Source organism: Rhodnius prolixus, unplaced genomic scaffold (genome assembly GCF_049639745.1).
Source record: "Rhodnius prolixus isolate KJV_2025 unplaced genomic scaffold, Rpr scaffold_5, whole genome shotgun sequence".
Lineage (NCBI taxonomy): Eukaryota > Metazoa > Arthropoda > Insecta > Hemiptera > Reduviidae > Rhodnius > Rhodnius prolixus.
In genome coordinates, this window is record NW_027411624.1 from 12,387,174 (window position 1) to 12,408,382 (window position 21,209).

Below are 21,209 nucleotides of genomic sequence, written 5' to 3' on the forward strand. Positions count from 1 at the left end.
TTGTAGGAAGTCCTTATCCAAGAATAGAAAAGGAAATGGTAAATTGGCTGGATGCAAGAAGTAAAATTTATCGTCTAATAAATAAGGTACCTTGTATGTAGTGTGGCTCAAGTATACATATGGGAGGCTACCAACGCAGAATAATATTATTGTATAACTGATGTTGTAACCTTTCCTTGCTTTAAACTATTTCTAGAACTGCGTTAATGCTCCTAGTTAACCTACTTTTCACTATATATTTAATTTGGTGTTCCTGAGAAGGATAGCTCCTTTTTTTATTCTACTTTCTTACGTCGGGAAAGGAGTGCTCCTTCCTGCAAAGTACCCCCTTCTTGCTAGCCCTTAACCCAAAATTGTGATTTTTTTTTCGTTATTCTTAATCGCCTAATTACCGTTGATTACATGAACCCACAGAGATGCCAGCCTGTTAAGAACACTCTTCGGCGGGACTCCTGTCCTCCTGTCCTTTTCACCAGCACAATCCTGTTGCTTGCACAGTTCTGGGTGCGCTGCCTTAGACTCTTTATAAGACTAATGCCTTATTTAGAACTCACGAACAAAATTTAAAAGAAAAGACAACCACAAAACGTGCAAAACTTCTTTACAGACTAGTTGGACAAAGCTTTAAATTACCCACAGAACTGAAACAATTGATACATGCTATGGGGTTCAGTTAAAACCTACAAATTATACGGACTGTACAAACATTTCAGTGAAAACTCCTCCGACAGATAGCTGACTCTCTTTTCTACGGTAACTAACCTCGTTCTTCACGACGACCTCAACATCCCATTCGTACACCAATTCGCCAAGACGAAATATCACAAGTTCCCAATCTGTTCTCTCTAATTGCTCTAATCCTCTTGTACTGTCTGCTGCCTACCGCTATATTCCTGACAATCTTCCACGCCAACTGAAACGTCAATGGCGCCACGACTTCCTTACAGTCTGAAGAGACCATAGTAATCATCATTGTCAGGGATATCCTGTAGTTTGGAGACTGCTACCGCTGGGTAGTTTCTCTTCTCCTACATTACAAGCATCTATTTATCCTTCGTGATTTCTAATTTACATATTTTTTTTTTTTTTTTTTTTTTTTTTTATGAATTTACATATGGAAGTTGTATTGAAGGAAATATTTGTTTAAAAGTAAATTGATTACATTCGCATAGAATACGTAAACATAATATTAACCAATAAATAAAATCCAAGGCCTAGACCTGGGAACGTAAAGTCCACGTGAATATCGTAGACATTACTTTACTTTTTACATATTGGATGTGGAAAGATAATTATTTAGTTTCCCTTTCGTCCTTAAATTGGTTTGTATTTGGTTTTATTGAAATTACCAGCACTTATTAACTTGACAAATAATGTAACATGCACGCAACTAATTTCGAATTGGTATTTTACCATGAGTCTGGAGTTGCTTTCAAAATATTCGAGTGCTTTTACAGTTATCGAAAATGAGAGCAAAAATAAAGTAATTGTTTAGTCATTTTAACCGATATTTTCTAATTTTCTATTGGTTTCTGAAGTTAATTCTTATGAATAAGGACAACCCAACTTGTATAGCTCCTTAATAAACTTACATTTTAAAAAGATAAGTGCGTTCGACGTGTATACGTAGTATTTAAAAATATTAAATGGCCATTAACTATAAAAACTCGAAATTTTTATAAAATACAATATGAATATTATTTGGTGGGTTGTTTCCTTTATCTTACTAATAGAACTGCGGTGGGAGTCAGCCAAATGATAAGTGGTTGGTCTCATGTTTGGTCTCCGTATTAGAGATTGAGAATTACGCACACAAATTGAAGCTCTCTATACTTGTGCAATGCCGTTCTTACCTTAGATACAGGTCTACAACTCAGTACGAGCATGATTTCATTTTGCACAGAATTCAATGCTCTTTTCTTCCTTGTAAAAGCTCTTGCAACTCTAGTTAACTAGAGTAATGCCTACGTGAAGTGGTGCAAGATTTTGAAAGAGCACAGAATGCTCTGTAATCTCATGATCTAGAAATTGCAGAAAATGAGCTTGCAGTGACTGTTATGACGTTGTAAACTTTTGGTTGTTGTGCCCTGCGTTCGACGTCTATACAATAATTGTCTCATTTTAACTCCGCACTCTGTGGGTGGTTTCTAAAACTAAATTCCACGCTTAACTGGTTAAAAAGTTGTGCATTAGGGTTGTTTAGAGGCCAACAATACCCAAATCAAGTACCTTTTGAGGTTTAATCAACCACATACTCTTAACTTTTTTCAATTGTAAATAAATCTCATATTACAGATGCACTCCTAACAACCCTTCCCATATGTCGTTTATTTCTATTTAATTGCCTTTCAATCATATGTTTGCATTTTTTGTACGACATTAGTGCAGAAACCTAAACATTAGCAAGATTAGCATACATTAGCAATGTACGCCTTTATGTTGTTTGTCATCGTAGCATTCACCATTGATACTGGTAATCTATTTTTTAACTTAAACTTTCAAATATTTATATATTCTTACAAGCCAATGTGTAAGAAGTTTGAGGTTTATGAGGTAAAAGTATACTTCAGAAAATTAACAATTTTAATTCAAGAGATGCATTATCGCTCAGACCAGTCGATATCTATAGCTGAGCTAGATTATACAAATAGCCATTATTGGGGGGAAAACAACTTGAAAAACAAAGAGAACTGTGGGAAATATTTGCTGAAATGAGCACCAACTTACTTTATTTTGGCAAATCAAAACAAAGGAATAATTGCTGGAATGACATAGAACTTATTTTTGCACTCAACCAATATATTTATAAAAGTACTGGTGCACTACGAAATTGATAGTGTATTATAAAGCATCATACTCAAATATCCTTTTTAGGAATTAAGGCCATAGTCTTTGTGGAAAGGTGCGGGTAGCTAGGTAGCCTTGTTATTTGTGCCATGAATGACTTACTATTATGGGGAATTATTGTGGGACGTAGATGAGTTAACGAATTCACTTATTTGGGAATCTAATTTCTCTCATATTTTGTTGCTAAATATGTGCACATATATCTTTTTGTTTTTTTAAAATTTTGCAGGATACTGTCTAAAATGCTACCATTGTGAGAGTACAGAGAACAAGAAATGCTTAGATCCATTTACAAAAAAAAATTTTGTTCAAACAGAGTGTACTTCGGATATTGTCATGCATATATCGAAAATATTGAGTAATATAGATTTCTTTAAGAAACGAGGTTTAACCGGCGAATTTCAGTGTGTTAAACTCAACGTTACCAGTAAGAAATTTATAAAATATAATTCCAATTTAGTTTATAAAATAAAATAAATATAAAATATTGTAATGATTTAATATTTTTGTTTTATTTATTTATTTTAAATATTTATTTAATTTATTTTTATTATGGCAGATTGTTTCCCTTAAAACGATTTGCTCAATTCAGGTCGCTCAGCCCTGTCATCCGGGGGACGAACATTTTGATCCAGAATGTTCCTGTATTGCCTTCGATGGTTACTATCTGACAAGTGCTCCATCTCCACATGCCCCTAGTCCTTTTGCTTTTGAGCAGTTTGTATATCTTCTATCCATTTCAACGGCGGCTAACTTCTGACCTAGTATTCTCTTAAGCGTCCAGGTCTCTCTTCCTGTTTTAACCCTTTACTCTCCTCATCTGTTGATAATTTTTTCTTAATGTTTGTTTTTAACTTAGAGTTGAGGAAACAATCCTCTTTAATCGACTTTGGCATTGAATTCTACATCCTTATATGTTATGATATACTATCCTCTTTATGAAGAATTATCAAATTAAAAGTTGGTTCTATTTCTTTATCCCAATCCCTGATTGAAAATGAGGGTGCTCTCGGTCAGGTATGTAAAATCCACTACCGTAGAGACTGTCTGTCGAACTTCATTTCCAAGGTACTTTGGGAAAATCTTACCTATAGAACTTGGCTAACTAACAGAACTTTTGTCTATAAATGGTAACATCGCTTTGATAGTGCTTTCAATAAGTAAGTGATGCTCGTTTTACTTACTCCAACTGTACAGTGTTCGTGAAGATTGTAAAGTGAACTAAGCAATTATGGGTTTTCCCCCGTGAAATCCGTTTGTTCGTCTTGCGGAGAGTGAAAATATGGTTTCAACCAATTGCTGTCTCTCTCTCTGATGGAGTAAACGAAAAATTGAAAAATTAAGATGTAAATTTTTATATTTCACTTCTTCCACAGGTGGTAAATAATATTTATAAGTTCCATAAATTCTGTGTTTCAGGTGTTTTTCAAAATCCTTTAATACGTAACTGTGTCGTGAAACCCGCAGCAAACAACTATTGCGAAGAGCTCATAAAAAATAGCAAATCATGGTTGAGTTTGGACACTGTGCATTACTGCGGAACGTGTGAAAGTGATGGTTGTAATGGTGTTGGAAAAGTAAAAGGAATATGGTTAGCGATAATTGGGGCTTGCTTAGTTTGCGTTTTTCCAAAACTTTTACCAAATTTGTGGTGAAATTTGGATATGAAGCCTTTACGCAGCCCTATTGTGCCCAGTATTTCTCGTCTTTTTTGTTTATCGAATTTTGCCTCGATTCTTTGTTCTTCTTCGTAATAAAAAGTTATTATTTTATAAAAATCGTAATAAAATGCATTAATTAATTAATTTTACTGCTAAAATATATTATTTTTTGTAAAATGTTCAATGTTCAATAAAATTGATAAAATAAGTTTATTAAATATGAATTATTTCTAACTACTTGATTTTAATTAAGAATTAAAATTTGTAACATTTTTTGTGCGTAGGTAATGTTTTATAATTGTACAATGGAAGTGGTGAGAACGTATGCAGCGAAAATTGAATCATACCTAGTTCATTGGTATTGTCAAATAATTTTTAAATTAAATATTGATGAATATGTGATTCTAATCGTTGAACAAATAATGCATAAAGAAATAAAATCTTAAAAAGAAGAACTTTAATAGTAGCGGACATGCTACTCGCTCGTTACACTCGTGTTTTTCTTTTTATTTGAGAGGTTTGCTCAGCTGTGTCGATGTGTTTGGTACTGAAAGACTGTAAAGAGTTTATCAGAGTTACAGTTAATTTGGTCTTTCATATTGTTTTGGTGAATGGATTTCCGTTTGTATGATTCTAAGTTGTCCGTAAGCCTTCCTTTGTTTCCTGAATGTAACAGAGTCATTGTGTTGCATACTGTCCAGTTGATGACTGTGTTTTGATAAGGAGGTTTGCGTAGGTTATGTTTGTAAGAGCGGATGTGTTCTTTATAGTAGTAATAATAGTGTTTATTAAATTATAATCACATAAATATTACAAATTTAACACATTTACACATAATAAACTAGACAATCACCATGGTCATAGACCGTCGGTGGAGAGTGTTCTTTCTATCTGTCTTGGATTTTTCTCCCGCTCTGATCAGTATAGGTACTACCATAGTCTGGACAAACTAGTTTTGTATATACCGCTGTTGTCATAAGAGTTGTTAGTTTTGATTTGTGCCCTATTTGCCAGTTTGTTGTTGGTCCTATGCGCGGTTTTGAATCCCACATTATTGGAAATGTATTTACATAATTGTAAGAATGGATGAGAGAAAGATGATATTTTTTTTCTTATTTTGGTAAATACTCGTATTGTGCAAGGATTCGCCGGATCTAGTCAACTGTTTGCTGACTTTGCTATTACTATTTAAAATAGAACAGACGGCTGACCTGAATAACCTTGCCCTATAAGATAAGGTTGTTAGAGGTTAATTCTTCCTTTTTAGGGCTTTTCCTTTGTGCTCATATTTGTCCAGGATGTTGTTTAGAAAAATAAAAATCTTAAATTTCCCAAGTAATTTCTAAATTTACTGAATATATTCATTATTATATTCCATGGAATTACGCTGGTTATACAGGGTGATCCATTAAAAACGCACCAATCCCTAATAATAACTTTTTAGGAAAGCGGAATTTCAAAAAACCCACGAAGTAAACTATATGTTTTTTTTTGGTCTAGTTTCCAAATTTTTCAACCCGATGCTGTACCTTCATTTTTGGCGGAGTTATGGCCAAAAACTCAATTGGGGTTTCATAAGGACCACTGGTTTTGACAATGATTGCGAAAAGTACATAAAAAATTGTGAAAAATGACGTTGATCCCGTTTCGGTATTCTTAATATTTGGTGAGATATTTAAGATCAAATTTACTATTTTATCAACTCGTGAACGGTTTTCAGTATTAATTTTTCACCAGAAATTCACATTTTGGGAGGTCCTCTGACTGCAAAAAATGTTATTTGTAACGCAAAGAACAAAAAAAAAAAATAATTAAAGATTTTAAAAATCTAGTAATTGGTAAAAATAAAGTAATTGTTTAGTCATTTTAACCGATATTTTCTAATCTTCTATTGGTTTCTGAAATTAATTCTTATGAATAAGAGCAACCCAACTTGTATATCTCCTTAATAAACTTACATTTTAAAAAGATAAGTGCGTTCGACGTGTACACTCACACTCGTTGTGAAAAATATAAAATGGCCATTAACTATAAAAACTCGAAATTTTAATAAAATACAATATGAATATTATTTGGTGTGATGTTTCCTTTACCTTACTAATAGAACTGCGGTGGGAGCCAGACAAATGATAAGTGGTTGGTCTCATGTTTGATCTCCGCATTAGAGCTGCTTTGGAATTACGCACACAAATAGAAGCTCTCAACCCTTGTGCAATGCCGTTCTTACCTTAGATACAGGTCTACAACTCAGTACGAGCATAATTTCATTTTGCACAGAATTCAAAGCTCTTTTCTTTCTTGTAAAAGCTCTTGCATCTCTATTTAACTAGAAGCAATGCCTACGTGAAGTGGTGCAAGATTTAAAAAGAACACAGAATGCTCTGTAATCTCAAACTCCAGAAATTGCAGAAAATGTGCTTGCAGTGGCTGTTATGACGTAAACTTTTGGTTGTTGTGCCCTGCGTATGACGTCTATACAAGTCATTGTCTGATTTTAATTCCACACACTGTGGGGGGTTTTTTAAACTAAATTTCACGCTTAACTGGTTAAAAAGTTGTATATTAGGGATGTTTAGAGGACAAAAAATAACAAATCAAGTACCTTTTGACGTTTAATCAACCCACATACTTAACCTTTAAAAACTGATTTTTGTATTTAAATTGTTAATAAATCTCATTTTACAGATGCACTCCTAACAACCCTTCCCATATGTCGTTTATTTCTATTTAATTGCCTTTCAATCATATGTAGGCATTTTGTATGACGTTAGTCCAGAAACGTAAGCATTAGCAAGATTAACATACACTAGGAATGTACGCCTTTATCTTGTTTGAAATTGTCATCGTAGCATTATCCATTAATACTGGTAATCTATTTTTTTAATTTAAACTTTCAAATATATATTTATTCTTACAAGCCAATGTGTAAGAGGTTTGAGGTTTATGAGGTAAAAGTATACTTCAGAAACTTAACAATTTTAATTCAAGAGATGCATTATCGCTCGGACCAGTGCGATATCTATAGCTGAGCTAGATTATACAAATAGCCATAATTGGGGGAAAACAACCTCAAAAACAAAGAGAACTGTGGGAAATATTTGCTGAAATGAGCACCAACTTACTTTATTTTGGCAAATCAAAACAAAGGAATAATTGCTGGAATGACATAGAATTTTATTTTTGCACTCAACCAATATATTTATACTAGTACTGGTACACTACGAAATTGATAGTGTATTATAAAGCATCATACTCAAATATCCTTTTTCGGGTTTAAGTTCATTGTCTGCGGAAAGGTGCGGGTAGCTAGGTAGCCTTATTATTTGTGCCATGAATGACTTACTATTATGGAGAAATATTGTGGGACATAGATGAGTTAACGAATTCACTTATTTGGGAATCTAAGTAATTTCTCTCATATTTTGTTGCTAAATATGTGCACATATATCTTTTTGTTTTTTTAAATTTTGCAGGATACTGTCTAAAATGCTACAATTGTGATAGTTGGATGAACAAGAATTGCGTAGATCCATTTATAAAAAAAGATTTTGGTAAAAGAGAGTGTTCTACGACTAATGTCATGCACATATCGAAAATATTGGGTGGAGAACCTTTAAATACGGAATTAATTTCAACCAGCGAATTTCTCTGTGTTAAAGTCAACCTTACCAGTAAGAAATTTATAAAATATAATTCCAATTTAGTTAATTAAAAGAGGAAAGTATTTATACTGTTAAGATTTAATATTTTTGTTTTATTTATTTAATTTATTCTTATTTTGTTTCCCTTAAAACGATTTGCTCAATTCAGGTCGCTCAGCCTTGTCATCCGGGGGACGAACATTTTGATCCAGAATGTTCCTGTATTGCCTTCGATGGTTACTATCTGACAAGTGCTCCATCTCCAAATGCCCCTTGTCCTTTTGCTTTTGAGCAGTTTGTATATCTTCTGTCCATTTCAACGGCGGCTAACTTCTGACCTAGTATTCTCTTAAGCGTCCAGGTCTCTCTTCCTGTTTTAAACCTTTACTCTCCTCATCTGTTAATTTTTTCTTAAAGTTGGATTTTAACCTAGATTTGGGGTAACATCCTCTTTAATCGACTTTGGCATTGAATTCTACATTCTTATATGATGATATACCATCCTCTTTAAGAAGAAGTACCAAATGAAAGTTTGTTCTATTTCTTTATCCCAATCCCTGATTGAAAATGAAGGTGCTCTCGGTCAGGTATGTAAAATCCACTACCGTAGAGACCGTCTGTCGAACTTCATTTCCAATTCCCAGGTACTTTTTCAAAATCTTACCTATAGAACTTGGCTAACTAACAGAACTTTTGTTTATAAATGGTAACATCGCTTTGATAGTGCTTTCAATAAGTAAGTGGTGCCCGTTTTGCTTACTCTAACTGTACAGTGTTCGTGGAGATTGTAATGTGAACTGACCAATTATGGGTTTTCCCCTTTGAAATCCGTTTGTTCGTATTGCGGAGAATGAAAATATGGTTTCAACCAATTGGTGTCTCTCTCTCTGATGGTGTAAACGAAAAATTGAAAAATTAAGATGAAAATATTTATATTTCACTTCTTAAACAGGTGGTAAATAATATGTATAAGTTCCATAAATTCTCTGTTTCAGCTCCTAAAAAGCCTTGGTTATTACGTAGCTGTATTGCGAAACCAGGAACAAGTAACTTTTGCAAAAACCTGATAGATGGTAGCAAATCAGCGGGTGGAGGAACAGTGGTTAAATACTGTAGAACATGTAGGAGAGATGGTTGTAACCGTGGTGGCAAAGTAAAAGGAATATTTGTAGCGGTAATTTTGGGATGCGTAGTTTCCGTTTTATGTCAATTTCATTAAAATGTAAATATGAAGAAAATCCAAATTTTCCGCAAAATTGTTTTTTTTTAAAAATTAACCCTTTGCGCAACCCCATAGTAGCTACTATTTCTCTTGTTTTTTAATTCCGCGAATCAATTCTTTGTTTTTCATCTTAATAAAATATTGATTGTTTACAAAATGCAATAATTAATTTAAGATTAATTTTACAGCTAAATTATATTATTTTTATAGGTGGCCAAACAAAAAAATTGATAAAAAAAACTCCATTAATTATTTCTGAACTACTGGACTTTAATTAAGAATTAAAATTTATAATATTGCTAACAATATATCTAAATACATTTGTAATCACTTTGTAGACTTTGAAGGAATCAGAGAAACAGTCAATATGTTGGCTATTTATTGACTAATAACTTATACTTATTGATGGACAAACATACATATTAATAAACTAGACCCGAACAGAATTTCAACATAAAACACTTGAATGAACTAAAATAGCATTAGAAAGTACAACTCTAAATAACGAAAGAAATTAAATGAACTTACACGCTTTTCACTATAAAAGTAACGAAAAATAAAATCTTAATACACAATAAAGTCGGAGTTTTAGTCGGAACCCTGGTGAGAGGTTATAGGTACACAGAATGCTTAAACAGAGATGTACGCTTACTTCACGCCAATTAGCTATTTACCGATTCCCAGCTTCTCCGCAAATCCGTGATCTTACTTCGGCAACGGCTATCCTCCTTCTGCCTCCGTCTCTCGTCCCCACCTCTTACCAGGGGTCTTCTTACCTTACTCGCTCACCGACCTCTGCACTCTGCACTCTTCTTTTATTGTTACTATTATTAAGCTTAGGATTCAAGATTGGCGAGGAATCGGTCAAATAAAAAACAAATTCGTCTTCTTGCCAACGTTTCGACAAATTTACAAATACAAACAATTTAGAGATTCAGTAACACAGAAAATCAGTAAAAAAACAGTAATATAAAAATATAATACAATAAATTCTTTATAATTATTGAAAACTTACGTGGCTGTGCGGGTTGGTTGAGTTACAGAAACTAACAGCCAGAACTGGAGAACAGGTTATATACAGGGTGACCAGAGTTATATGCTCCACCCACTTTTTTTTTTAACGGCGGGAAATTTCGAAAAAATAAAAAACACATATTTAATCATTTTTAGTCTAGTTTATTTTCAGTGATTGACCCATTTTTTTAAACCCTTGTATCTCGAGATACAGCATCCAACTTTTGTTTTTGAAATGGAACGTTATATTTTTTGTTGCATATTTTTATAGTATTTGAGCTCCTAAAAAAAACAAAAAAAAATGTTTTGAAATCGGTTAGGTTTTTCAAAAGTAATGATAATTTAAAATATGGAAAACAAATTTCAGTTTACTGTCAAAATTACGTTATTTTTTTAAAGAATCTATTCAAACTGGGCACAACCAACGGATAGGCAAGTCAAAACTCTGGACTCCCACGCTTTGCTTGTAGCAGCACTTATGGTGGCAAAGTCAAGATCTAGGCAGGCTAGAGTTATTCGACGTTCAGGTTGTTTTTTCTACAAACGTTTGGTGTGTAGTTTTAGGAAATCAACTAATCGGCCCATACTTCTACAGAGAGAACTTAACTGGTGCAAGGTATCTAACCTTTTTTTAAGAGACATTTTGCCAGTTCTGCTTGAAGATGTTCATCTACAACGTCGGCTAGATATGTATTTTCAACAAGATGGTTGCCCGGCGAGAGTTGTTCGAGGTTACCTGGACAGAAATTTCCATGAAAAGTGCTTAGGAACTCATTGTCTCATCCAGTGGCCACCTCGATCTCTGGACTTAACCCCAATGGACTATTTTTTTTGTGGGGATATCTAAAAAATAAAGTGTACAGTAACCTTAATCCCGTGGCTTTAGTCGATAATCTGAAACGTCGAATACTCTAGCCTGCCCAGATCTTGATTTCGCCACCATAACTTTTGAAAAACCAAACCGATTTCAAAAAATTTTTTTTTTGTGGTTTTTAGGAGCTCAAATACTATTAAAATATGCAAAAAAAATTATAACGTTCCATTTGAAAAACAAAAGTTGGATGCTGTATCTCGAGATACAGGGGTTTAAAAAAATGGGTCAATCACTGAAAATAAACTGGACTAAAAATGATTAAATACGTGTTTTTAATTTTTTCGTAATTTCCCGCCTTTTTTAAAAAAAGTGGGTGGAGCATATAACTTTGGTCACTCTGTATATACGGATATAGAATTGTTTGTATTTGTGTATTTGTAATATCCAGGCCCTGAAGAGGACAATATATTTGTCGAAACATTGGCAAGAAGACGAGTTTGTTTTTTATTTGACTGATTCCTCGCCAATCTTGAATCCTAAGCTTAACAAAATTTACGGTCATGAAACCTATATATTCATATGTAACTATTATTATTTCCCCTTAACAAACACTTAAAGTTTTAAAAGTTACGTATAAGTGCTTTAACGACAATTAACAGCTTATACAGCTGTCCTACTGTATAAGTTTTAATTTCCCATATTCGCGTTCTGTGCTACCTGTCTTGGAGAACAGCCTTGGGATCTAAAATACTTCTTGACTGGATCGAAATAGATTCCATGTTATTTAACACGTTTCATTAATTAATGGATTAATAAACCACTAGCTTTCAGTTGTTTATGCATGAGAATTTCACATTGGATTTTGGCCGGTCCTAGGTGGTTATAGTGTATAATATACATTGAAATATCAAACATTGTTTATACACATGATGCTTACTTCTGAGAATAAAATCAGCACATACATATTCCAATTTACTGTTCAATTTACTCCCACATGTTCTAAAAATTTATCACTGTGAAGTTCTATTATTTTACAATCATCTTCATCGAGTGAGTAGCAATTATAACAATAAATACCTGTGCAATACATACATAAAGTAAGAAACTACATACAATAGGGTAATAAATAACCTCATAATCTGATTAATGTTCTGATGTAGCAAAATAAAATATAGCAGATAAACTAGAGATTGCCTGCAATATTTATTTAGGCTACACGATAGGAAACATATCGCTTTTTATAATTAATAGTTAATAATTTACCAGAATTCACAACAGTTGGCAATAGAAGAGGCTGGATCAGAACAGCGTACATAACTTGATTTTATGTAGTTTTGTTTTCATTCTATTTTATTGGTTGGTTATTTACGAATCTATAATACTTTTCAATAACGCTTCCTTCATTATAAATAAATATCTTTTGAAGGTTTTCATTAGTAAAGCTAATAGTAACTGTTAATTTCTTCATTAAAATCTTTGTCACCAAATATTTTTTTGACGTGAATACGTCTTTAAATTTGAATCATATGGTAGCAATCCAAAAAATCTAATGATAACAAAATCGGGGGATACAGTTTGGCATTACAGTTTCGAATCTATCGTCTACATCCAAAATTAAATTAGACCACTGGATAGCTAAAGGATCAAATAATTCATTACGATAAGCGAGGACTATGACGCATTGCGCGCGGTGGAGGGGGAAGCGCTGCCATTTTGAGATAATTTTGCTGCGTATCGAGATTTGCAGTTAGTATAACTTTTGACTCGGAGAACCTACGATGTTCGTTTAAGTTTTAATCGTCAGCTGTCGTCACAATCTATCGATTGTATATAAAACATTAGTGCAAAATTGTGACAGTGAATATAATAAGGTGTTAGAATAAAAAAATATCAAAAATATATAATGTCGGCCTTTACGCGTCGAAAAGCCAAAACCAAATACAGAGATCGTATACGGTTGGAAAGGGCTTCTCAAGAACAATCTAATGGTAAAAGTCGCAAAGTCGGTGGAGTCGCCATATATCACAACATCAATAGCTTCACTGATTGTAATAGAGTTAACATTGACATTTCGGAAATTTATTTGGAAATGAAACACGCAAAAGCTGATGATGTCTGACTAGTAAACGAAACAGGCCAATGGCATCTTCAAATTCGTACTCGGGCGTGTGTATATCCATCCGGGCACAGCGTTAGCAGAAATTAAACTCTGTATGTTACGATCGTTGTTAAAATATTCCAAAATCATCTCTAAAATTATACCCGATTACAGCCTGATCTTACTGTACCAATTATGATAGTTGGCGACTTTTATGTTGATGTCTCACAAAACCGCTCATTGCCCGACTTCATGCTCAGCGAGTTCAATTTGTCTAATATTGAAACTTCTCCAACAACGTTAGGTAATACCTATATTGATTTAACGTTTACCAGAAATCTCGATGAATCTTGTATGCCATTTGTGTCGTACTTTTCGTATCACAGACCTATAATTAATGAAGTTATATTGTAACACAGTAATTATTTGTTTCCTTGATTTCATCCTAAATACATGAATAAAAATATTTTATATAAAAAATATAACCCGTTACGTAAACGTATTCACGTACAACACACGGCCGTGTCCATGACACAGCCACAGTAGAGCTTTTTTTATTTATTTATGTTGTAATTTACAATCTGTATAAATATATACAATAAGTAAATAGGAGGTGAATGAGATGAACTGGTGCGGGAGGAGAGCAGGAGGAGAGAAGCTACCCAGCGGTAGCACTCTCTGTAGGAGAGAGGAGAATGTGAAGAGAGAATATGAGGAGGAGAGAGGAGAGTAATGACGTTTAGGTCTTCAGACTGTAAGGAAGTCGCGGGGCCACTGGCGATTCAGTCGGCGAGGAGTATTAGGGATGTCAGAGGAGGCGAGTGACTGTACAAGAGGATAGAGCTAGTCGAGAGAGCAGTATGGAATTTTTGATATTTAGTCTTGGCGAGTTGGTCTATGAAGGGAATGTTGAGGTCGGTGTGAAGAGTAAGGTTAGTCACCGTAGATAGGAGCGTCAACTATCTGTTGGAGTAGTTTTGACTGAAATTTCTGTACAGTCCTTATGTTTGTAGGTTTGGCTGAACCCCACAGCTCTAGTCCGTAAGTCCACATAGGTTTGAGGTTAGTACTGTGGTATTAAACGTTTGAGTTCAATGGGCAATTTGGAGCGTCGTCCAAGAAGTCTGTAAAGCAGTTTCGCACGTTTTATAATTGCTTGTCTTTTAAATCTAGTGTGTGGGTTCCACGTGAGTTGTTTGTCTATGTAGAGCCCAAGGTAGCGCACCCAGATCTGTGCAAAAAAGAGGATTGCTGTTGAAGAGGACAGGAGCCCCGCCGGAGAGTAAACGTGGCATGCTGGCATTTTTGTGAGTTCATTTTAATCCGCCACTTCTTTGTCCAGGATTCTATTTTATGTAAGTGTGTCCTGTAACTTGCATGAAGCTGATGAAGGATGTGTACTTGTGGCTAGTATGGCTGTATCGTTTGCATATGTACAGAGTAGTGTAGAGGGTTGTACAGGTATGTCTGATGTACCAAATAATAATAAGTTTATTTAATTAGATCATGAAGGACAGTACAAATATTCCAATCAAAACTACTCCGACAGATAGTTTACGCTCCTTACAACGGTGGCTATCCTCACTCTTCACAACGACCTCAACATCCCACCAACTCGCTGAGACGAAATATCGCAAGTTCCCAATCTGTTCTCTCTAATTACTCTCATCCTTCTCGAACAGTCTTTCGCCTCCACTAAGGAGCTGTATCGCTGGAGACCTGGAGACTTCCCCTAGGATCCTGTAGAGGTTCCTACCGCTGGGTAGTTTCTCTCCTTCTGCTTTTTACCCACTATAATCTTCAATTATCACATTACTTTATTTATTTACTTTATTCGAATACATATTGCAAATTACCATTTAAATTACAAAAGAAAAAAAAAAGGTCTGTACATTACAGTAAAATTAGTATATCTACGTTAAATTACAGCAGTATTTAAATAATATGAACAGTTGCATGAGTAGGAGTTGGTGTGTCCCATATAGCAGACCTTGTAACTGTAAATCAAGGACAAAACTGGCTTTGAAATCTCTTGTAGGCGACCTGTAACTGTTCTCCTCAACCACGTTCAGACAACAACTGGTACGCTACCCACTAGTTATTCTAAGCCAATCTTCTTGTAAATAACCCCCATGTATTCTTGTGTTCCTAACAAGAATGTGTTGCAAGTTTCTAGCAGCACAAGCTGCACATGTCTAACTTAACAACATAAAATTCCTGTCTGTACATAAATTCATCATAGATCTGGGTTGTTGCAAGAAAAATACAGTTATAAAGGAGAATTTGCCCTATATTACAAAGAAAATTTGGGAAATTTATCCTAGAAATAGAGAAAAGAATTGTCAAAATTGGGTGTTTATCAACGTTACGCTTTTTCGCGCACCTTTTTGGAAGATCGATCCTTATCAGTTTTAATGAAGCCAGCACACAACAAAAAAATCTTTTCGAGCATTTTTAGAATAGAGAGAACAACGTATTTTTATTTTTGGAGAGCCTTTAATTTTTAAATGCATTAGTTCAAATGCCTTTGATTTCGAAATCATTCAACTTTAAATTATTAACAGACACTCCATTTTCTATTCGGCCTATTCCGCAATCAGCATCTTGTACAGAAGAATACAATAGTTTTGCCCCCTCTCCGTTCACCATCTAGCTTCAAATTTGAGAATAAAGTTTGGGGGGAGAAATTTGGTAAGATTAGCTACTTAAAGGTAATATGAAAATTTTACGCCAAAATTGTGTTTTTTTAGTGTAATTTTTCTAAAAATAATTCTTAGATCTACGCTTCCTAAATTCATTTCAAATAACTTTTTTTAAATATATTCAGGGTGAACCAGTAAGTAATGTCCATCATAGGCCTACTGTGTGTAGTATATCTAAAGTGGAGTTCAATGACGTATTGGCCAACTTCATATTTTCCACTGTTCTTGAGTGACGTCACTTTAAATTTTTGTCCTAAAAACATTACTTTTTTCCAATAAAAATGTTATTACTCAGAAAGTTTTAGTCCGAATTCGATTCTGATGTTACGGTTAGAAAGACAGATAAATTTTCTAAAAATTGACACCATTTCGAAGCAGAAGTTATTCTCCAAACAGTTCGTGAACTCGTTTTCTGGTAAAACAAACGTAATTTCTCATACGAAGATAAAAGGAATCCTGGAAAATGATATACCTTTTGAAAGCCCATTAAACAAGGAAACTTTTATAAAAAGTGGCCAGCACCTAGGTCTGATAATGATCACATAAGAGCCGAATGTCTTAAAAATTTCGATTACTTTTATTTTTCCAGCATTCGGAGGAAGATTGAGGCTGTTTGGAGAATAATTTATGCTTCAAAATGGTGTCAATTTTTAGCAAATTTATCTGTCTTTCTAACCGTGTCATCAAAATCGAATTCGGACTAAAACTTTCTGAGTAATAACATTTTTATTGGAAAAAAGTAATGATTTTAGAAAAAAACTTTAAAGTGACGTCACTCAAGAACAGAGGAAAATATGAAGTTGGCCAATACGTCATTGAACTCCACTTTAGATGTACTACACACAGTAGGCCTATGGACAATACTTACTGGTTCACCCTGTATATCGGTATACTAAATTTAAATTCTCAAAATCTTATCTTAAATACAGAAGAACTTTGCCTAAGTAAATGTGTGTTCTCGTGTGGACTTTCAAGTTGAAAATTTAACATGAAAGCTTTCTTTTTTTTTATTTACTCTGAAAGACTCTTACAAAATTTAAAAAAAGAAAAAGATTATGAAAGTTTGATATATGTTAACATATTTTTCTTTTTACTTTTTTATAACCTCGCAAGTATTCTGGCTTCACAATAACCTTTCATATAGTTTGGAAACTCAGCCGTGCATTATAATCGATTGTTCCATTACCTCATTTTTTTTTTATTTACTAAGGAAGGAAAAACATTAGAACTGGCCCTAAATTACATTTTCAATACATTATTCCTTTCTTTTTCTTCTTTTTTTTTAATGTATTCTTGTACTTTTCTTTTTAATCTTTTATTTTGTTGAAAGTGACTGAAATCGTGTTACTTTTGTTATCCATTTTGAGTGCAACTAATAGAAGTTGTATTTTGTGTTTTTATTGGGGTGTCCCAAAGAAAAAATATTTAGTCTCTGAATAAAGCAATTCTTTTATTACTTCTTCTTTGTGATTTTTCTTGCTAGCGCAAGGAAATTTGAAATTATTCCAAAGAAATTTAAAATGGAATTCAAGATAAATTCAAATTTGAACTTAATGTTCCAATAATTTATGTTAAGACACATAAAAATAGAATTTGAGGTCTTAAATACTTAATCAGTTCTTTTCTCTTACCGTAATTAACGTAATAAAGTTTTATTGAAGTTATTTTATGCAAAAAATCGCCGAAAATTACAAAATTTATTCTTTAAAAAAGGCACATCCGTTCAAAAAGATTTTTCCTCTGTTCAAATACGGAATTTTATTAAAATATTTAATATCTATTTAGGCGTAACGTTAGCCGAACGGTTGTAGGCAAATTCCGCAAAGCTATATCTACGAGGGTCGTTTGAAAAGTCCGTGCAAAAATAAAAACTACTTAATTTTTTGGGGTAAACCTTTTTTATTTTTCAACATAGTCTCCTTTTAGGCTTATACACTTCGTCCAACGCTGCTCTAGTTTGTTGATCCCTTCCGAATAATAGGATTTGTCCAAGTCTGAAAAATAGCCATTCGTTTCTGCAAACACCTCCTCGTTTGAATAAAATCTTTTTCCCGCCAGCCATTTCTTCATATTAGGGAACAAATAGTAGTCCGAGGGAGCCAAGTCTGGAGAATAGGGGGGATGTGAAACGAGTTGGAACCCTATTTCCATTAATTTTGCGACCACAACTGCTGATGTTGTGAGCTGGTGCGTTGTCGTGATGGAAAAGGACTTTTTTGTGGGCCAATCGTGGGCGTTTTTCTTGCAGCTCGGTTTTCAAACGGTCCAATAACGATGAATAATGTGCACCTGTAATAGTTTTACCCTTTTCCAGATAGTCGATGAGGATTATTCCTTGCGAATCCCAATAGACAGTCGCCATAATCTTTCCGGCCGAAGGAACGGTCTTCGCCTTTTTTGGCGCAGATTCCCCCTTGGTAACCCAAGATTGTTTAGATTGTTCTTTGGTCTCAGGAGTGTAGTGATGTATCCATGTTTCATCCACAATGACGAAACGACGCTTAAAGTCCTGCGGATTCTTCTGGAACAGCTGCAAACCGTCCTTGCAACACTTCACACGATTTCGTTTTTTGTCAAGCGTGAGCAATCGCGGCACCCATCTTGCGGATAGCTTTGTCATGTCCAAATGTTGATGCAAAATATTATGTACCCGTTCATTCGAGATGCCCACAGCACCAGCAATCTCACGCACCTTCACTCTTCTGTCATCCATCACCATATCATGGATTTTATCAATGATTTCTGGAGTAGTAACCTCAACAGGGCGTCCAGAACGTTCAGCGTCACTTGTGCCCATATGGCCACTCCGAAAATTTTGAAACCCCTTATAAACTGTTCTAATCGAAGGTGCAGAGTCACCATAATGTTTATCAAGCTTCTCTTTAGTCTCCTGAGGCGTTTTGCCTTTCATAAAGTAGTGTTTAATCAACACACGAAATTCTTTTTCGTCCATTTTTTGAAAATCACTCGACTTCCTCGATTCAAACGAATGCCAAACACAAAGAAATAGACCGATCTGGCTGAAACTTGGTGTGTGTTCTTTCAAGAGATGCTACTAACTAAACATAACCTCGATACACGCCAGTGGTGCTATCTCTCTGACTTTGCACGGACTTTTCAAACGACCCTCGTATATCTACTTTGAATTTAATGTGTTACGGTTTTTTGGGCTATATTTCCTGCCTAGACTGTATTTTATTTAACCAGTTTAGCGTGGAATTTAGTTAAAAAAAAAAAAAAAAAAAGTGTGCGGAATTAAAATCAAGACAGTGACTTGTTATACACGTCGAACGCAGGGCAAAACAACCAAAAGTTTACAACGTCATAATAGAGTTACTGCATGCGCCTTTTTCTGCAATCTCTGGGGCTAGAGATTACAGAGCATTCTGTGCTTTTTCAAAAATCTTGCACCGCTTCACGTATGCATTTTCTAGTTAACTAGGAACGCAAGGAGCTTTTACCAATGAAGAAAAGAGCTTTTTGAATTCTGTGCAAAATGAAATCATACTGGTACTAAGGTCTGAACCTCTATCTAAGGTAAAAACGGCATTGCACAAGGGTTGAGAGCTTTTATTTGTGTGCGTAATTCCCCAGTCTCTAATGCGAAGACCAAACATGTACCAACCACTTATCATTTGGCTGACTCCCACCGCAGTTCTATTGGTAAGATAAAGGAAACATCCCACCAAATAATTATTCTCATTGTATTTTATTAAAATTTCGAGTTTTTATAGTTAATGGCAATTTTATATTTTTCACAACGAGTATAAACGTCGAACGCACCGTAATAGAGATTTGGTTTGACGTGTATACACGTCAATCACGCTTAACTGATTAATACGAGTTAATAAAAGGGATTCATAGTCGAGTATTTTTCCTATCTGCTTCCGCGTTACTTTACTTTCAATTTTTATTAGTATTACAAGTACTAAGACCATTTACTGTAGCTAAATGTAAGAGTTGAGAGTATTATTCTTCTTTTTTTGGTGAATGATTCATTAATCCAAATGGATTTTTATTTACTGCATAATATACGCAATACGACCCTGAAGGCCTGAAGTATTAGTTAAGTTGGTGCACACCTAAAGGAGGACATTGACCGTACAGTAGCCTCGGGGAGGGACAATGCTTTGTACTGCACAACTTTATTTAGACAGAGAATTTTATTGTTCGGTACCAAAGTTTTTAAAAGCCTAGATAGTCATTACTTAAAGAAGTGATGAACAAACAGATTTTAAGATGGTGGAAATGTTTGTGAAAGATGGTTAGCGTTAATAAGTTAACAGCTACTTACTCTTTTGCTATCGATGGCGTTAAATTTTTTAATTTTTTATTAAGGTCTACATAGGGTGAAGGGACCAGTAATTGACTGGGCACCAGTAATTGACATACCAGAAATAAACTGGTATTATAAGGGATATGAGCCGTTTTTAGTGGTGATTCTTTCAATTTCGTTATTGAGAAGCCTTTGGGCAGCAGTTCCAGAAAAATATTAATTATTGGAAGGTTCCTTGGTATCAGTGGAAGGTTATTTGTGTTAAAAGTTCAAAATCAAGGAAAAAACAAGCCGTTGCTAAGGAGGATTGATAAGAAAATAATTTTTCTTTTTTCTTATTTTTCGTTTATTTGTTCATATATTCGTGTGGTTATCAATGTTCTGTTATAATTAGTATTACTGGTAGATTTCATTTATGTAGTTTTTTTTTTATTTATAAGAAGCATTGAGGATTAAAATGGGGCTGTCAATCACTGGTCCTTGAAACGGCAATCTGCCCAGTAATTGACATGTATGTCAATTACTAGTCCTACAGCTTTTTTGTTTGAGACCAGTGATTGACTTCCTGGGAAAATGGTAAGATAGGTTGGTAAATTTTATTATAATTAAAAATTCAATCATTGTAAAATAAAATCATTGATAAAAATCGGCAAAATAAATAGTAAAACTTCCAACAAAATATGTTTAAATTAATGAATTAGCAAAGGTACGCCTTATTTCAAGAGGGCATGCAGAATGCTTATCCTGTAGAGATCAAGTAATGTATGAACAACAAACTGGAATAATCGTGATCGCCGAACAGCTTCCGAGGCCTACGTGATTGATAAAAACGACGCCCACTTATCGGAGTTGGAAAATCTCTCACTCTCCCTCAGTTTTGGGTCCTAGCCACATGACAAAGAAGAAAGGGAGGAAATGGCTGAACCATAGAATT

General features: G+C 34.3%; 2 protein-coding genes and 1 long non-coding RNA gene across 8 annotated transcripts in view; 2 read left to right on the plus strand and 1 right to left on the minus strand.

Annotated features, from left to right (window-relative positions):
• LOC141457980 (uncharacterized) overlaps nucleotides 1-9,528 on the plus strand; it is a 138,171-nt gene extending 128,643 nt beyond the window's left edge. For all 3 annotated transcript variants that reach the window (XM_074135413.1, XM_074135414.1, XM_074135412.1), the window contains 4 exons: nucleotides 3,077-3,274; nucleotides 4,267-7,375; nucleotides 7,982-8,179; nucleotides 9,145-9,528. The gene's annotated coding sequence lies outside the window, so the exon portion shown is untranslated. The remainder of the gene's footprint in view (nucleotides 1-3,076; nucleotides 3,275-4,266; nucleotides 7,376-7,981; nucleotides 8,180-9,144) is intronic.
• Tsp26A (Tetraspanin 26A) overlaps nucleotides 1-21,209 on the plus strand; it is a 252,225-nt gene that overhangs the window by 94,347 nt on the left and 136,669 nt on the right. The window lies entirely within an intron of this gene.
• On the minus strand, nucleotides 8,186-12,728 carry LOC141457984 (uncharacterized). Its single transcript, XR_012460694.1, has 3 exons — nucleotides 12,463-12,728; nucleotides 12,137-12,276; nucleotides 8,186-8,578 (listed from the first exon to the last, which is right to left on the minus strand). It is a non-coding gene; the product is annotated as an uncharacterized lncRNA (long non-coding RNA).